A 20,207-nucleotide genomic window follows, 5' to 3' on the forward strand; every position below is an offset into this window, starting at 1 on the left:
CACATTCACTGCCCTGCTCAAAGGTGACCAGATCAAATAATAATCTTTATTATGTTATTAGTAATCTTTGCCTATTAACAGGCAACACTTATAGAACATTCTCTATATGTCAGTATTATAGTAAGTCCTGCTACAAATTTGATTAGATAGGATCAAGATTATTCCCACTTCACAGGTAAGATATTTGAGGTCTAAGAGTCTATAGAAGTAATTAGAATTGGAGAGGATTTGACTCTACATGTGCTGTAGGCATCCATTAAGGAAACCGAAGATGGGCGGGGGGGTGGGATAAGTTTTCTAGGGTTACAAAGAAATAATTGGTCCAGGGACCAAACCCAGAAAGCCCAACTCTGGTGTCTGTGTTCTTGACTACTGCTCTTACAAAATAATGCCAATTCTTTCCTTCTCCTATCCCATTGTTCTTACTTTTCTCTCCATACAAGTAAGGCAATTATGGCATTATTTTAAGACCTTTCAAAATATAGCCTAAGGCATACCTTTTTAAAAAAATAGGACACATCATGTAAGTATACATTATAGTTCATTTTCCTTCAGTAACCTGTTTTTCCTGTGGCTAGAACACATTCTGCTAGTCAAATTTTTTAAAAATGCTGACTTTATTTGATGACTGGTATATTTTCTATGGCAGTAGCAAGATAATAAGGAGGTTCATAATATTTTAATTGCAAGAGTTTTAAAAAAAGATTTATTTTAATCATTTAAAAAGCAGGGTGATAGAGAAAAAGATCTCGCCTTTGCGGTTTGACTCCCCAGGTAATGGCAATGTCTGAGGCTAGGCTAGGCACTCCATGTGGGTGGCAGGGACCCAAGACCTTGGGAAATTGTTTGCTGCTTTCCCTGGTGTATTAGCAGAGAGGTAGATTGTAAGCAGAACATCTGGGCCTTGGATCTACATTCTGATATGGGAAGTGGTATCATGGGTGGTGGCTTCACACGCCACAACACCAGTCCCTTGCAAGAATGTTTTGACTCATCTCCCTGAAAATCATTTGTTGAGCATATGGCTTCTCTGGCATATAAATGGGAAATAGATCGAACCACAAGAGAAAACTGAAATTGTGAGTTAAACAACCGCTGGGACACTGAAACTTTACTGAAGCCTGTGCTAGAAATAATGTGAGAAACCAATATGGATATGTGAAGACTTTTCTTTTTCTTTAAAAAGATTTATTTATTTTTATTGGAAAAGCAGATCAGATTTATGGAGAAGGAGAAATAGAGAAAAAGATCTTCCAACTGCTGATTCACTCCCGTAGCAGTTGCAATGGCCAGAACTGAACCAACATGAAGCCAGGAGCCTGGAACTTTTTCTGGGTCTCCCACATGAGTTCAGGGTCCTGGGGCTTTGGCTGCCTATCCTCCATTGCTTTCCCAGGCCATAAGCAGGAAGCTGGATGGGAAGCAGAGCTGCTGGAACATGAACTAGTGCCCATATGGGGTCCTTTATCCAATGAGCCATTGTGCTGGGCCCAGAAACTGTTTTCTTAATATGAATCTACTGACAAACTAGTGAACTGGAAAGAAGTTTCAGTATTTGATATGTTGGTGTATTGTTTGATCTGATAAATGGACGAGCCCACCTAATCTATTTGAATAAAAAACAAATTTGGTATGTTACAAGCTGGTAGTGCTCTGCCTCTTTTCAGCTAGAAATGAAAAGATTGTTAAATTTTAATGCTTTACTATAAAAGCACCATAATTCCACTTGTGTTTCTTTGCATAATTGATAATTGGCGGACCAAAGCTCTTCCTGTACTTGTTGCAGAATTGTTTCTCACCTGGGAATTTATGAGGGTCCAAGTGATGTTAATTTTTAAAGCTTGAATACACTATTCAAAAACTCTTCCTAACTCTAGACATTTACGTGCAGTGTCTAAGAGTTGTGTTTGAAATATTTCTGATGTTTGGATATTTTCAATTAGATATGCTGAATAAATTATCAGAAAGTTCTCTTTTTAAAAAAAAGTTTCAGCATTGGTTTCCTTGGGCCCACACAGTTTCTGCATTGGTTAAGGTGGGTCATAAGAAAACCTAACTCTGATGATTAGTATTTTGAACTCGATTAACTGCACAGGGGATTCTCTTGTCTCTTGAGAAGCTACATACACATACACAGCCTTGGGGAGTGACTGCCAAAATGCCAAAGTGATGGTCATTCTACAGAGCTGACCTATGGTCTACCTCCCCCATTTTGGCATCTCTGTAGGAAGTTAGCTGTTGGTTGCAGATAGCCTGTAGAAGCCACACGTACACCAGATGTTCTGTTGAGAGGACAAGGTGTATAATCCACTTGGTCGTTAGCAGTGAGCTTCCAAACTCATGATTTCTGTGCAGTAGGTAAGTTTAGGTGATGAGAGACAAACATTAAAATGTTTAATAGTTCCATATTTATCATGACACATAAGCAAACATCATAATCTCACAGCTATTATTTTTGAAAGCAAGACTAAATTTAAAGAAAGAATGCAGGGGAAAAATCCCTATGCCTATGGAACTGTATGATGAAAAAAAATTTAAGAGAAGGTAAATGTATATAAGCCAAAACAGCTAAATACTTAAGTGGTACCAGTATGGGAAATGCTTTTAGGTTGTAAGGATGGGGGAAGAAATAATTCTTTCAGATCACCAGGAAACAATGTATAGAACCCTGGAAAACATCCTCCCCCTTCTTTTTTCAAGAGTCACTTGTTTTTAAAAGAAAGCTTTTTAGACTTAGTTTACTGTTATATGGGCTTAATATCCTAATAGGATTTTAAAAATCAAAACTTCTTCCATGTTGTTAACTGTGTTTTTAAACAAGCAGTGTCTGCATGTCAGGGAGCAGAAATTAGTTTGGAAAGAGGATTTGACTCAAGAAAGAGAATCAGCCTCAGTCCACCCAGGCAGCACATTATGATAATGTATACGGGACCAGCTGGACACTGAGCAAAGCTGACATTGTGTTGTCAAGGGCAGGATTGCCCATCAATTTCCGAGATAGGATTTGAGTTCAAATGACAGAAAAGAGCAGCAACTGTGTTGAGACTGATGCATGGAGGAGGGGTTGGGTGAGCAGGAACCAGCCGGGCCTGAAGACAGGAAGTCCCAGTGCCTCCGGAAACGGGTGGCTCTGTTTTCTCATCTGGCTACTACCCTTCCTTCTAACCTTAACATCTGTCACCACGATCCACCTGCGTCCTTGCGTGATTGCAGCCCGCTTCAGGGGGTAGTTTACAGGTGCTAATTTTAACCCCCCAAGAGAATGGAGGGTCTGGTGCTGGAATGGGGACCAGATCAACCCAGGAAACAGGACAGCATGTTGCCACTCCTCATCCGTTAGGAAGCCCCTGTGGGTGTAGGCGATTGTTAAGAGCAGCTGGAAGAGTTTTTAACATAAGATACTATGTTTTAGTCCTTAATATCTCAGTAGTTGTGATGATTCCTGCTTGGTTCATTTACTTATTTATTCAGTTGTTCATCTATTAACACATTTATTGAGTGACTGTGGTATATACATTAGAGGTACAGAGGTGAACAAGGTAGGAACATTTGACAGTTATGTAGTCGTGTGTGAGCATATTTATGTGTTATGATTAAATAATGGCACATAAAATGATTTGATTTATATTGATAAGAATTATAAAATACAAAATGCTGAAGAGCTGAAAAAAAGGATCTCAGAGCTGAAGAATCAAGGGAACTTGAATGAGTAGCAATTAAGCAAACAAGAAAGAGCATTATAGATAAAGAATAAATCACACTTGAAACATCTCATGTACACAGACCATTAGAAACATGAGGAAATATGAATAGGCAAGGCGGATTTGTTTCAGATCCATTTTTGAGAAAGTAAATTTGGAAGTTTCTCATAGGTTGATTTTTCTTTTATGTATTTTTTAAAACTATGCATTTTTAAAAACAACAAAAAACAGGTTTATTTATTTATTTGAAAGAATTACAAGGAGAGAAAGATTTTCCATCCACTGGTGCACTCCCCATATAGTGACACAGCCATGGCTAGAATGGGCCAAATCCAGAATCTGGGAGTTTGTCCAGGTGTGCCATGTGGGTGACTGGGGCCCAACCACTTGGGCCATCCTCTGCTGCTTTTCTTGGGCCATTAATAGGGAACTAGATTGGAAGTGACACAGTTGGGACATGAATAGCACCCACAGGAGATGCTGGTGTCACGGGCAGCAGTTTGTCCTGCTCTATCTCAGTGCCAACCCAGTTATATTTTCTTAATCATAGGCTGACGTGGCTCATTGTCACGTAAAATGCTGGATTTTAACCTGTGCTTTGAGTATCAGTACTTCCTGTGCCTCTAGTTCAATGGTAAACACTTTGTGTAGTTTTGTTTAATGTTCCTGACACCTAGAGGACAACACTACCATTGTTACGTCTGTGTAACAAGTGAGGGAAACTGAGTCTGTCCTTCTAGGATTGGTTGTGGTCAAACCGAAGGAGTTAGGTTTTTCTGTCTGTCCCAGTTTTGGAGCTCTAAGTAGCTGACACAAGGGGTCATTGGCGTTATTCCTTTCCACTTTAGTTGGTGCTAATCCCTGAACACTGAGTTTCGGAGGTGGAGAGAAATTCTGCTATTTGAGTGTGTAATGTAATACTTGCTTCAATTGAAACAGATTGACGATGCTACTCAAAGGCCAATTGAAAAGCCAGATCTATGCTAAATCCCATGGGTAAGTTAGTTGGCATGTGCAGTGTTATACAGGAAGGTACTTTTCTGGGTTAAGATAAAAAGTCTTGGTATCACGTCACGCTATCGGGCACCCCATCTTAAACTCCCTCTGCCAGCCCTGCAACTTGAAATACTCAGTGGACAGAAATGAAACTTTATAGAAATTAGGTAATCATCATTCTTATCAGATGAATATGATGCCATCGGCACAATTTTAGCATCTTTGTAAAAGAAAGATTACCTGGAGAAGTGCAAGAGAAAGTCTGAGCTGTGGATTATGGGACTATTTCTTTTCTTGCCCTGGGTGATTTGCCTGTGAGATGACCTAGTAATTAAACTCCTGCTTCAATGTATGCTGCTGATCAGTCATAACAGAAGCACTGACATGGGCAACCAGACAGGAACCAGAGAAGGAAGAGAAAAGAGAAACTCAAAAGTAACACTCTCTAGCCCACAGGATGCAGAAATAGATCTGAATTGACTGAATGCATATCTGACCACTAAGCATGAAAGCAGAACCCAAGTACTAATATATTTTTAACCAAATCTGTGAAATTAATCAATATTTTATATGCAAACATATGTTCCTGTGTTGCTGCCTTATTTAATTGACAGTTGAAATCAGCAGGACACCAGTTGTTCAAAGCCATATTTTTCATCCACAGTTCTGGGGAAAATGCAATACAGGGACACAGGGAATTGGGACACAGAAAGTAACAGTTCTTGAGCCTCTTCCCAACACAACAGTTACTTTCACTGACTTTGTGGCAAAGAAGTAAAAATTTGAGAGATGTATATGGGTAAAATATAAGCAGTGGCACACTTTAACTGTTAGAATGATTGAAATCGCTGTGGTTGGTACAAATTGAAGATCTCTGATCCTTTGTTATTTTTCTACTTCTCTTTGGACCCAATTGGGGGAGCCAACACACATTGAATACCTACTATGTGCTGGGCCTGAGGCACATGACTTTACATATATTAACTGTGTGATAGTAAGAATTCACCAACATAAAGAAACCAATAACAACACCTACTGGTGTGAATTTGGGGAAAATGGTACCATAATCCATTGTTGGTGGGAGTGTAGGCTAGTGCAGCCAGTATGCAAGTCAGCATGAAGAGTGCTCAAAAAACTGAAAATGGATCTTCCATTTTATCCAGCTATCCCATTCCTGGGAATATATCCAAAGGAAATGAAATCTACATATGAGTAAGTGACTTGGAACCCTATGTTTATAGCAGCATAATCCACAATAGCAAAGACATGGAAACAACTTAAATGCCCATGAAAAGAGGAGTGGAAAAAGTAACTGTGGTATATTTACTCCACTTAGGATCATTTTGTTGCAAATGGTAGGATTTCATACCATTTGCAACAAAATGATCTTAAATGGAGACTGTTACAATCAGTGAAATAAGCCAATGCCCAAAGGACAAATATTGTATATTATTTTGATATAAAGCAACCTTCACACAAAATATAAGTAGATAATATAGGCAAATATATATGCATATATTTTCATGGATGAACTATATAACGAAGACTAGCATACTGGAAAGTGAAGGTACTTTGCAGGATGCATCCTTACTCCCCAACCAAATAAAAAGGGGACTCCTAATGGAACAAATATACCTTGACATTGTAATATTAGATTTTTACCATTGTCTAAGTTTACAATGCTATGATGCACTTCAATAGCAGAATATTGGTGACTGCTGCTGAAGGACCATACTATTGTAATAATATGGGGGAAATGGTGGTAGAGAGGAAGGGAATGTGAAGGGGAAATCCTTATACCTACAGAACCACATCATGGAAAGTATTTAAAAAAATAATTAAAAAAAGATGTAAGTCCTAAAGGAAAAAAAATAAGGAATGAGTTCTGGCCAGTTCAGATTTTTAAATTTTTAAAAATCATTTTGAGGAGGCATGTGTATCTCTTTGATCTTTCTTTGACAATCTTTTGGCTGAATCATCAAGCCAGCCGCTCTCTGTTAGTAACTATCATGTACAACAGTTCTTTAAAGTCAGACCTCATATCCTTTTACCTTTTTCATTTTTGTAGAATCCTACACGCTTGTCTTGATCTGGTTAGCTAGATCTTGTTAGCTAGATCTGGTTAGCTAGATCTAGCTATCTAGATCTTGGTCTGCAGCATCCAATTCTTGTTGCAGGGAAGTAAGAGTGTTGCAAAAATGTTATTTGCAAAATTGTTATTAAGTATTGTCTCAGGATTACTTACTGTTCAACCAGTTAACATAATTTTTGTTATAGCGGTAAAGTCCTTAAATGAACACCATTGAGGTGGATAATGTCCAGGTTTAAAATGAAAGAAGAGATTGCTGAGGTCGTTTATATGAGAGTACTTCAAAATGTTCATTACAAATGATATTAAAAAATAAGCTCATTTTGGTGCAAAATAATTTTGAAATGCATACACATGAGGGAGTCTTCAAAAGTTCACAATAGTTGCATAATTTGAGAAAAATTAAGCTTACCTTTTAATTCCATTTTTTTTCCACAAGCTTTTTTGAAGTTCCTTTGTGATCGATGTTCAAACTTTTAAGTTTGTTTAGCAGCCCAGCTTGTAACAATAGAAACTCTTCTAAGCCTGGAAGTTTGGCAGTATTTTTGATGTTCCTGTGTTTAAATTGGCATGTGTGGTGTTATAGTAGGATGCCATTTTCTGAACTTGGAAATAGAAGAAGGTGAAGAGAAAATTTTTACTATAATTCATACATGGGTCTGAGTCTTTGGGGAAAAATAACTTTGCTTGGAAATGGAGTAGTGAGATTCTGTAAAGTTAATAAATATCCACCCTCTATCTTGGGGATAAAAAAATTGCACAACTAAGATTTTATGGGACTTTGTGTTTATATGATCGAAATGAATATTTTAACCAAACAGGGCAGAAATTTCAGACAAACAGCAACATGAACGGTCGTTTGGGTGTTTTAAATATCTGACTATGCCAATCAAAGTACAATCTCCAAGTCTTAATTTTAAGTGAGCCTCTGAAATTTGGCTGTCTCATACTCAAGATTGATATTAAGAAAAACTGAAGTAATGTTCTGGGAAAGTTCTTGGAAACCTTAATGCTAGTTAATTGCCAGACATCAGTTATGTACAGAGCGGTGTCTAGTTTGTAAACAAAGGAAGTTCCCATCTACAAAGAATGAGTTAAATGGTTGGGTTGATTTATATAAGTAGGTACATGCCCAGTTATCCATGTACTCACATCTTGTATATCATGGTAAAAGTTCAGATAATGACAAAGGAATAGGAAAGAAAGGAAATTGCTAAAGGGTTAGTGTGTTAAACCAGGATAGAAAAGCTTCTTGCTTTTAGGATGGGTCATTTTGGCAACCAACTATGGGACCGTGTGGAGTAAGTGATATAAATTTCTTGAAAAAGAAATGGTGTGAATGCGCACAGGACATTTGCAGGCAGCAGGTTTGGCGATAGTTGTCATCATCTTTATTTTCTTCTTCCCTGTCGTCTTCCTCCTCCAGTCATTCTTCCTCCCCTCCTCCTCATCGTCATCTTCCGTGCTTACTCTGTGTTGAGCTTTTTACACAGATCTACTAATTTAAACCACACAACATTCTCACACTTTGAGCTCTATTATAATTGTTATCCATGATTAAAGTGGTTGTGACTGAGGTTTATGAAAGGTGAAGCAGTTTGCCCCAGCTGGTAAGTGGTGCTGCTGGCATGTGAGCGGCAGCTTCCTGAATCCAAAGCCAGAGCTTGTAACAGCTGCCAAATCCTGCCTCCAGGTTGGGAGAGGCGGGAAGTGAGGTTGGAAAGGGAAAATCAGTCATGATTATGAAGTTGTGCATGATCTTGTAGGCTAATGTTTAAAAGATGGCATTGGATGAAGGTTAATCTAGGTTTTTATGTGCAGACTAGCCTTTGCATAAAACTAATTATCAGCTGAAAAGAATCAGAAACAGGCAAGTGTGTTTGCACTTCACAGTCCAGAGAGAACTGCCAAGATGCCAAAACGGTGCTTGTGGAGGAAATTGACTCAGAACATCATGGCATTTAAAAGGAAGTGGAGTTCCCACTTTTCTTTGCTCACCTGTATGAATAAGTGTGATGATACACATTCCTTTGCTTGTGATGTCATAGATCATCACCACGGAAACATCTGTGCCATAACAAATGCTGGATTGCAGCATCACTGAGGAGAGGAAACTGGTTCACAATGATAAGGCTGTCAATAATGAAAGTTCACTCAAATATGTTAGCTATAGCAGCCTCATTTCGTGGAGAGAAATATAAGCAGAACTATTGCAAAAAGCACAAAGCAGAATTTGTGCATTATTAAAGGTTGGGCAAGGTTGATTTTGAAATGCTGCTCACATTCAAAACATGGTTCCTCTAAAAAGTCACTATCTATGCTGTCGTGCATGATGACAATAGAAATCCTTCAGGAACAAGAAGCTCATCTACCAGACTGCTTACAGAACATCTTATGCAAAGCAGTGCAGTTTAGCCAGGGACCTCTGTGTGTTTTGAAAGAGGCCTTCAACAATCAGAAGCAGAACTGGCCCCGATGTGGTTTATCTTTATTGTTTGATAAATCAGGCAGTATTAGCTATGTGGTTGCAAAAATTAATAACTGAAAGGTTGTTGTTGGCGCCCTAGTAAGGATTTTTATCAGTTGATATCTGGTAGATCATGGACTGAATCCAGATTTTAGCCATTTTTAGATTTCACTTGCATCATCTCTTAAAATGATAAAAATCATTCACATAATTTGAATAATTTTAAGAAATGTAATGATTTTAAGAAATGATGTATTTGTTGCTGATTAAAATACAGTTTTATATGAAAATGTGGATCTGCAAATTCCTTTTATAATTAGAAGAACTTGTACAGGTTTATCATCCCTAATATGAAAATTCAAAATCTGTAATACTCTAGAACCTAAAACTTTTGAGTACCAACAAGATGCCATAAGTAGAAAACTCCAGACCTGATAGTATGTGATGGGTTGTGATCAAAATGCAAGTGCACTAAAAATATCATCTAAAATCACCCTGGAATATGTATATAAGATGTATGTGAAAATCAGTAAATTTTATGTTTAGAATTGAAATATATCTCCAAGAAATCACTATATGTGCAAATATCCCAGTATCTGAAAAGATTCAAAAGCTAAAATACTTTTGACCCAAAGCATTGCAGATAAGAGCTATCCTTAACCTACAGTGCTGGATATTCATTCTCAAATAGCAAATGTGTTGTCCAACTCAGAAGTTGAGTTCCTTTTGGGTGGGCCATATATTCCACATTTAGCTAAAGTTTCCATGACTCCCCTTGTTTTACTTTAAACTACTTTCCTTCATAGCCCTGTGGGTATTCACTTTTTGTGAACTTTGTTTGGATGCATGATTGTTATCCCAGTCCCTTGTGTCTGAAGAGCGGCCCATAAGTTGTAGCTTTGACTAGTTTTATCCTAGACAGGACTAGTTGTTTAAACTCGGTCATTAATCAGCTCCATGCGATAGAACATCCTGTAATGACAGAAGTTGTTTGGTCGCTGTGCAATCTAGAATGGTAGTGACCAGCCACTATAGCTGTTGGCCATTCGACATGTGGTTAGTAGCCTGATAAAATAACTTTTATTTTCACTATTTTAAAGTATATTTATATAACCACCTGTGAGTAGTAGCTACTGTATTGGGCAAAGCAGATTAAGTAATGAAATTGTATCCTCAGTTTCCTTCAGACAGCATAAAACATGGAGGAGAGACAATAGGACTGTGTGTGTCTGTCTTGCAAGAGGTGAATTATAAGGGACTTCCTTGCTTAGTATTATCTCAGATATATTTAACAAATGTTTATAGGCACATTCATAACAGTACAAGTCTCTTGAAGCTCAAATGTAAGCTTATTGTTAGCTGTCTCTTGATAAATACTGCTAGACAGAAAAGCTATACTTATGTGTGGGAAAAACCTCAATTATAAGAGGTTTTTATAACACCCATGGAGAATGAAAATAGTGGAAAAGAATGCATAGATTACAAAATTGTTACACCAGAATAAACATTTCTTAAACTTCAGTTTTCCTCCAACTTTTGAAATACCCTTGTATTTGATGAATTGCTTTACTACTGCCTTCATGACAGCCAGAGCCAAGAGCCAGTGTGGCCTAGGCACCATGGTAAGCCTGTGGAATCTTGCAAGATGGCTAAGGGGATTCTTAGATCTTGAGGTCAACAGGCTTCTTGTGGTTTTCATCCCAAACACACGGAGCACCCAGTCCCAGCGCAGACTTTCCGAGAGTCTTCTCTCTTGTGACTTTTCCATTTCTTCAAGTTATTTTCTGAGAAGCTCATCACTAGCACTCTCCTCTGAGACCTGTCAGAGCCTCCTTTTGACTTTGTTACAGAGTTGAATATCCCAGCACTCTTGCTCAGACACTGGTCTTGTTGACAGCTCACTGGCATCCATATTAGAACTGCTGTTAGCTAACCTTCTGGTAAATTTACTCCAACTGGAGATAACTTCACCTGATGACCAGCATCAGCTGTTTCATTCAAGGGGACATCTGAATTACAACCATTTTACCTTTCCACCACCGCAAACAAATAAAATGTAGGAGGCCTAATGGCAATGACAGCAATGGGAGTAACTAATTTTTGTGTATTTATCATATAAATCTTCTAATGGAAGGAAAAAACACACATATGTAACTATCTTCTACTTTGGTCATTCATCGAATCACAATTACCTGTCTATTTTGATGGTCAAGTTTTATGAGAGGTTCTGATGCCTTTCTATTATTATATCTTTGTGAGCCAGCATCAGTGTGGTCCTCTGTTACAATGCTGAATTGAATAAATCCTAGAATTATATAGGAAGAAAAAGACAAAACTCCCTTCTAAAAAAAGTGCATTCTATATGTTTTTAATTTTATTCTAGCAAAATCTTTAGTCAAAATGTTTTCTAGAAAAAAAGACAATGCCACCTAAGACTCCCTAATGAACTGTTAGATTGTCTCCATGCGTTTGTGTTTTTAGTGGCACATTTACTCTCACTCCCAGACATCAGGAAGCTAAAATTCATATTCAGATAAAGAAAGGCAAACCTGGGTGAACAGATGGAGCAGAGTTCAGCATAAAGGTTTAATCCTATCAGGCTGATTCCTGTATGGCCATCTGGATAATCCGGCACACACATTCAAGGCCTGTTAAAAATACGACTCCAGCCAAGATTAACGTCACAGATTTTCCACTAGACTTGCTCATATTTGACTTTATGATTTTCTAGGCCCAGGATGATTGCTTGTGAATAAAGACTAGAGTATTTCATGAAGAAGCAGCTACATTTAAAAAAAATTAGAGAATTGTTTCCCCTTTGTAAAATGTTAGGTGCTCATTTTTGGAAAGTTATTTTCATTTCCTTTTTTCCCCTGGCTTCCATTTCTCAAAGTTTTTTTAAAACAGTTTAATTAGGAGAATGAGGCTAAAAATAATCTTTACATGAATGTTCTCCTTGTCAGGAGGAATATATGTACTCATTGGATCAGAGGCAAGTAAATATTTAATTTATTTTGAAGATTCTCCCACCCTGATGAGAAGCTTTTCTCATTATTTGTGGCACAGTGCTTGACAATTATAGAACAAGAAAAAAATAATAAAAAGAACAGTCTTTGCCTTTTGCTGCCCTAGGATTAATATTTTATACCTTTAAATTTTGTATTTGGCAGGTCAGTATGAGGTAGAAAGCAGTGTGTTCCATATCTCCTTGAGTCACAAAATTCCAAACCTCCACCATATATTTAACAAACAATTTTTGCATATTATGAAACAATGCTATGTTGGGTGTCATTAAATATAAAAGCCTTCAACAAGTCTTTCAAGTGCAATTTAGAAGTTATGGGTACATCAAAATGTCAAGGTTTTTCACTGCTAAATTGTTAAATAACACTGCATATTAAGTCTGCACAGAGTTCTGGATCTCATACAGACAAACTCAGAACACCAACAGCACTTGTCTTGGAATATTTTGGATTACAAATTCTCTGTAGAACACTTCAGTCCTTTCCTTGCTCATGCATGTGTCCACTGGTTGTTAAGGTATTTCGCTACTTCAGAGCAGAGTATGAAAGCTATAAAATAAGCAGGAAGTAGATATAATTTGGGCTTGTTCTGTCATTAGCAAATGGCATAGTTTGGTACTTAGGTGCTGTTTTGTTAAATTCATACACAGGGAGATTCAACCCCCGGATTAGCTCTGCCTCACTGTAAATGGAAATTAGAGCAACATTTCCATCGAGTGACTGGGAATTTTTCCATTTCTCCTTTTCTGTGGGAGCCATTAATATTGTCAAAGCATATGGCTTTCTTGCCAAATGAAGTCACTTTGGAATAAAGGATGAAAAACACTTGAAATTTCAATTTCCTCATTTAATATTTAATGGGTTTAATTGCATCTGGTATCAAGAAACCTCTAGATCATGGGCTGCATTTCCCTTTACAGTGGAGAATATCACCCCCTCCAATACGCACACACACACAGGAGCAGGATTTTTTGCATGTATATAAGTCTTTGCTAAATATTCTAATATTGCTAAATATTCTAATGTACAGAGCAATAAATGAAGATCTATAACAAAACAAAATAAAAAGCCTATTAAACAGTAAAATGCTTAACTGCATAATGCAATTATTAAAGAATATAAAGGAAGACAGAAACTCATAAATATAGAGTAACTCAAAGCAGCAATATGTGTTTAAAAAACTGCTACATCTTGTGTGAGAAAGCTGTCAAGTGTGTTTGTTTATTAGCTAAGCCTGTCTGCCTGTTGGCTGACTGGAGCTTGTGGCAATGCTAGTATGGTCAAGTGGAGTTTGTGCATGTTAAGGCTACAGCTCAGGAAGGTGATGTGAATTCTAAGGCATCCTGTTGGAGGACAGGAAGGCCAGGAGTGGATGCTTCTCCTTTCCACAACTGTACTGATAACAAACCTGTTTGTCCTCCTCCTGGCAGCCTCTGTTTGGGGATCTTAGAAGGCAGGTTTTATGCTACTGAGCCTGAAGCAGGTGGCAAAGTCATTTCATTCACAAAACCAGCAGTAACTAAGTGTTTAGACAGAGCAGGGAGAGCTGTTCTCTGGGTATTGACTTCTCTGGAGGTACTTTGTGATTTCATCAGCCACTGGTACAGGATTGCTCCCAAGTGCAATGTCACTGTATCAACAGATGCAAGGGAATAAGGCCTTAGATTTTATGGAGCCACAGATATCCCACCAAACGAGCTGAGTCCATGGACGTCACATTTTCTGTGAAGTCTCAAAAATTTGGGACATTAATATTATTACCAGTCCTTCATTTCTGAGTGTTTCCCATGAATATTCATTTTGGGCAAATGAGATCTTTAGAAAACATTCTCCTTTGGAAGGCCTTATGCCAATTCCATGTATTCATTATACTTAGCTGGATGTGTTAGCAAGTAGCTGATGGGAAGTTCTTAGGAAATCTGTACATTAAAAGACATATAGTGTTTTCAGGTAAATAGATGAGCTCTGGTTAATGGGAAACTGATGGTAATAATAATGATTGTAGCAACGATAGCATACCATTTACTTGGAACATGATAAAACAGTACATAGGCACATCCCGTGCATTTTGTTGGAAGCCTCCAAGTATCGCCTATGAGAAGACTACAGCTTGCAGAAAGCAGGTGACCATTTCAAGGTTGCACTAAGTGCTAGATGTAGAATTTGAACAGCTGGCGCTCTTGCCCATTATCAAATGCTATAATACTCCAAATGTTAAAATCTACCTACATAATTTCTTCTTTCTATCTTTACTCAGATGCCAAAAAGGGATGGTCCCAGTATCTTCCCTTCCATTTTAGGCTTTCAAAATTTGTTCTGTAGAAATGCTCATTAATACACAATGATAGATAATAGAATGCTTGACAGAGTTTACATGTATCTCATTTTTTAAAAATTTGTTTTATTTGAAAGGCAAAGTTACAGAGAGAAAGACCAAGATCTTCAATCTACTAGTTCCCTCCCTAAATGGCTGTCAAGGGCTGGAACTGGATCAGTGCAAAGCCAGAGGCTAGGAACTTCTTGGTCTCCCACATGGGTGCGGAGGCCCAAGCCCTTGGCCACCTTCCTCTGCTTTTCCAGGCAATCACCAGGGAGCTGGATTGGTAAAATTATATGGGAGACAACTCCAGCTACAGATTTTGTATTTTCATGCATCCCATAAAACTTATATCTGCTTCAAAATGGGATTTCATCTTGATTTAGAATGGACTAGAACCTTTATGAATTTGTACATTTTACCAGCGGGTACAGCATTGTTTCTTTGATGCATTGAAATACAGGCATGAAGGGGAAAAAAAGCCAAATGATGGAATTCCTAATTAGGTTTCCATAATGAACCATCAACTGTTGGAAAAGCCCCATTTTGTGGATAAGATATGATAAATGCTGAACTGAGGTCATCTCTGTAGCTACCCCAAACAAGTGAGATATTGATCATAGCACAAAGAGATTTCACAGACGAAAGTAAGAGCAGCTCAGGACCCTGCTGATAGCTGCACACACCACTAATTCACCTCAATGGCCAGGCACCTCTGAGCTCAATTAACCCGTATTCCCAAGGCCACCCATAAAGCCCGAGGTAAACATGGCTCTCCTGGCCCTTGCTTTCTATCAATGAAATAGATCATTTCTATTGGAGGCCATGGTGCGACTCCAGCTTATAAATTCCCCTAGCTAATAAAGAGCCTGATACTTCTAGTGTGAATGTGCAGGAACTCAAATCATGTAGCATTGATTCTGTAAATCAGAAAATTTTAAACTGCCGAGGACACCTGTGATTTCTTTTCGCCTTTTGTGGCTATTTGAAGGAGTTGGAAATGCCCTGGAGGTAAGGCAGGTGATAGCAAATGTTCTCTGGTGCAATTGTCTGCACACAGAACATTCCTGGTTTAAATATGTGCGGGAAATAGAATGTTTTCTTCTTTTTTTTTAATTCTTCCTTTTCTCTTCTTTCTCACCATGACCATTGTTCAGAAGCAAATTGGAAATCTGGTAATTAGGCCCTGACTCATGGTGTAGTATTAAAGTCCCGAGCCAAAGTTCAACACCCTGAAATGAAATTTAAACCAATTAATCTGTTAGATTTTTATCGCTTGTCCGTGTTTTCTCAGCAATTCCCCCAGCACGTGGCCTTTGATCAACTCTCATACAAACGCTAAAATGTGTGCCTGCTGCTAGCAAGATGGGAATGACATTAACATGGTACTCATAAAACAATCAGAGCAGAGAAGCCCTCAAACAGGCAGGGCATAGTAATATTTAATAAAAGCACACACATAATCTTCAGAATTAGCATTTTGTGCCTTGCAGTACCTTTGGGAGAAGAGCTTTTATTTGTGGAGTGATCATTATTATAACAAAGAAGAGCTACCTAATAATTTCCACTTTAACTCTGCAATGTGCCATGAGCATTTCAGAGCCATTATGCTAAACTGCGGTGGGGTAATCATGTTATTGTCATAGTTTGAAGGAAGGAAAATCTCCTCTACTTTGGTGGCTGGTGAGGGGTGGGGTTAGGAAGTAAAGAAAGAGTGTGTGTGTGGAGGGGAGGGAAATGCACCTAACTTTTATTTTTAAGGAGACATAGAACCAGGAATTGGCTTGTTTTGTGGATAAATCATGACAATTCTCTGGGCAGAAGAAAAGAATAGTTTATTAATGAATTCAAGAATTTTCTGGTACTTGTGGGTTTATATTCAAAAACTACTCTCTCAATCCCATTCCATAATATTTTCTTAGAGATAGAATTATATTCATTATTCCATCTCGAGGCTGAATTGAACTCTTTCATAAGTCTTTTCACTGCTAAATCCCACTGAATCCATCCACTGTGACTATTAATAAACAATGCTCTTCAGTCTGCCCTCTGCTTTTCTATATGTATCATGAGTGAAAGAAAGCAAATCCCTGACCACTTTGGGTGTTTTCTGGGCTCGCCCAAAGAATGCTTACCCTAAAAAAGGAGCAGAAAGGCCAGATCTGTGATTCAGCATAGCTGTCTTTCGTTTGCTTTGTGTTATCAATTTGCTCTCAAAAGTACAACTCTGTTTCTCACAAAAGAAAATGTTCTGTGGTCATTGAATTTCTATTGTTGCAACACCTTACCTTAATAAATACTAATTTAATAACTCAAGCCATATAGATGTCTACAGAATAACACTTCATAGTTTGTGTTTTCTGACCACCCTGTTCTAATCACATTGAACTTCATAAGGACCCCCTGGGGACAGTTCATGCTCATTCTTCCTTCTAGATCTTTATGTGTTATATTTGTTCCTGTAGGACCACACTTAGACATACACAGATTCATAAATTTAAATTTGAGGAAAAAAAGGTCACACTATAATGTGTCCATTGCTTACTTCATTTTTTGTTTCATTTTCTTTGTTCTCAACAACTTTCCATATCAAGTTATAGAAGAGTTTTCATCCATTGTAATAGCATACCCCTTTCATATCTGCAACGTAGACTGTACTTTTTTTTATCACTACCAATTTGGGGGCATCTAGATGTAACGTTTTACTGTCAATACTGCAGAAACATGTAAAAATTGGAGTACCTGTAATTTTGGCCACAGTGGCAAATACTTCTTGGTCTGTTTTAATCTGGCAGCTTGTTTGCAATTAGAATAAAAGCACAAAATGATGTACCATGAGTTAAAGCCAGCCAGTAAAGATTTTGTTTGGCCTACATATTTTACCAAAATATTTAATTAGTTTCCAACATTTAGAGATTGGGCAATGTCATATAAAAGCTTGCTTTCTTGGCTCCTTTTGAAAGATCAGGAGCCAGACCACACTGAACCTGTGTTGGTGGGGATTACCAAAAGCTGGAGCTAAGGAACACTTCCTGGAGCAATCCCCCAGGATCCTCTGCATTCCCATTTTTCCCACATTGTTGTTCTCGCCCTCTGTCAGGGCTGAGGACCAGTGGCTGCCCATCTCCCTCAGCCTGGAGTGGCTGGTTCCTTTGGGTTTCTTGCCGTGGCCTGTTGTGAGTTCACAACATCTCAAGTGTAATTCCTTTTTTGCTTTGTATTTTGGCCCTATGAAATTCCTTGGGTGGACCATCCTATGCATTGCTGGGTAGTTGGCACCCCTTGACCTCCAACTATTAAATGTCAGTAGCCCACCTCCTGCCCCACCTTCAGCCCTCCCTCTGTAGAAACCTGTGCTTTTTCTTTTTTTTTTTTTCATATTTTCCAACTTGTTAATGGTGGTGGTGGTGGGGGGTAGTATGCGTCTTCCTCTTGGGACTGGTATGTTATCAATGATGTTGGAAAGCTTCTTTAGAACCCTTTGGACTCAACAACTAGAAAGGGCTGCATGACTGACCTGTCCTGGGGATTCACACAGTCTCTATGCAGTAGTAGTCGATGACGTGGAATGTAGACAGGTGATAAACGGAGCAGCGAATCACTCTTCCTGGGATAATCCCCTCAAGGATTTTGTTTTCTAAGAAACAGTATGAAACTGGTGTCACATTATTGCTATACCACGTCATCTCCACATGTCTAATCTTCCTTCTTTTCCCTGGCTGGGTGGCATAAAACTTTCTTCCAGAAAAGTGGCTCACAGTATTCAAAGATGTTAATCTTTAGGAAATGTTAGAAAGCACACACATACACCCTTGTATGTGCCTCCCATCTGCTACTGTGACCAAATGGAACAAGAAAGAGGGAGAGCATCAAGATCTAAACTGCAGGTCTTGGCCAAGCTGAGGGATATATAAACACACTTTGGAATTGAGCAGTGCTGAGAAGCCTGGAGATGGTGTTTATTTCAAGAAGAATGCTTCAATGATTATAGCCCTGAGAATTAATAAGTTACATTCGATGTGGGTAATCATGGGGTCAGTATTGAATATTGGCATGGATTTCACACTTTGCCATGAGATGGAATTCTTAAGATTGGGTCCTTCAAACATGCATCCAGTATTTCTCAGAAGTATCTAGGATTCTTTTTTTTTAAGATTTCTTTTTATTAGAGAGTCAGATATATATAGAGGAAGAGATACAGAGAGGAAGATCTTCCGTCCGATGGTTCACTCCCCAAGCAGCTGCAACAGCTGGAGTTGAACCAGTCCGAAGCCAGGAGACAGGAACTTCTTCCAGGTCTCCCCTACGGGTGCAGGGTCCCAAGGCTTTGGGCCGTCCTCAACTGCTTTTCCAGGTCACAAGCAGGAAGCTGGATGGGAAGTGGAGCTGCTGGGTTTAGAACCAGCACCCATATGGGATCCCTGCATGTGCAAGGCGAGGACTTTAACCACTATGCTGTTGCACAGGGCCCAGTATCTAGGATTCTAAGAATATCTGTATGACTCTGTTCTAGTAATTAGATATGCTAATTATGAATTGAAAATTAATTTAAAAGACATGAACAGAAATTATTCAAACAGGTTATATTTAAAGAATTTTACATTGTTAAGTGTCATCAGTTCCTCTTGTAAAGTGTTTCAAAATCGACATCATATTTCATCATTGGTTCAGCAGTGTTTAACCATACATTTAAATGTATTTTTTTTTTACTTTAGAAGAAAATTTTTGTTCAAGAATTCCTGTGCCTGTGTAAGACTGATTACAACCCTAGTGTATATTAAGAACTGGAAGGATTTTAAAGTCAAGTCATGAGCCATTTACATTTTCTTGATTAATGGTTTTGTTTTGGAGAAGAAAATGGTAGATAGAAAAGTCATGTAACTTCCCCATTTTACTTGTAAATGCATTGCCATGAGTTCAGCCAACATGAAATGTTTAGTTTGGATAGTTAAAAAATTTTATCTTTAAAAATCTGTTAAAAAGATTAGTTTGAATACAAACCTAGCCCATTCTGTTTATATGTGTGGTGGCATGTGAATAATGGTTCCACCAAGTTTGGCATAACATGTTTTTTGTGCCTTGCAAAACTTAAACCATGCCATTTTGCCAAATTTTACAAAGTCCAATAATTTTTTGCCAGTTTTTCCTCCTTGTTAAAATTAACTGGTGTTCTCATTGGCTTTAAAATTTGGAAAGCCAGTCATGGGTGCTTAATAAATGTTTTATTAAAGAGGAGGGTCCCATTTTTCTCTGCTTGCACAACATCTTGCTTGCTTTGGAATTTTTCTTTGTTGCCATTCATGAAAGTAATCATGAGAATCACGTTGTGGCTTTGCAGAGTTAAAAATCCTCAATGACCTAAAGATTGCTTTAGAGAGACTGCAAAAATATAATCCAACAATTACATTTATGCCTTGCAATTCTGTTGAAAGTATGCCATGCTCATTAGGCAAGCCACCTCCACTCTGTTTGGAAACACAAGTATTTGAAAATTATTTCCCATCTCCAAGGACTATTTATAATGGAAATAGAAAATATATGAAATTTTGAGAAAATCGGTTCTAGGTTTTGATACAAAGCCAAGGTTATGAAGAGTCTGAGGTTCAGCACTAAC

General features: G+C 38.2%; 1 protein-coding gene across 9 annotated transcripts in view; it reads left to right on the forward strand.

Annotated features, from left to right (window-relative positions):
* EBF1 (EBF transcription factor 1) overlaps positions 1–20,207 on the forward strand; it is a 390,172-nt gene that overhangs the window by 264,764 nt on the left and 105,201 nt on the right. The window lies entirely within an intron of this gene.

Source organism: Ochotona curzoniae, unplaced genomic scaffold (assembly GCF_017591425.1).
Source record: "Ochotona curzoniae isolate NIBS_2020 unplaced genomic scaffold, NIBS_Ocur_1.0 contig_1, whole genome shotgun sequence".
In the NCBI taxonomy this organism is placed as follows: domain Eukaryota; kingdom Metazoa; phylum Chordata; class Mammalia; order Lagomorpha; family Ochotonidae; genus Ochotona; species Ochotona curzoniae.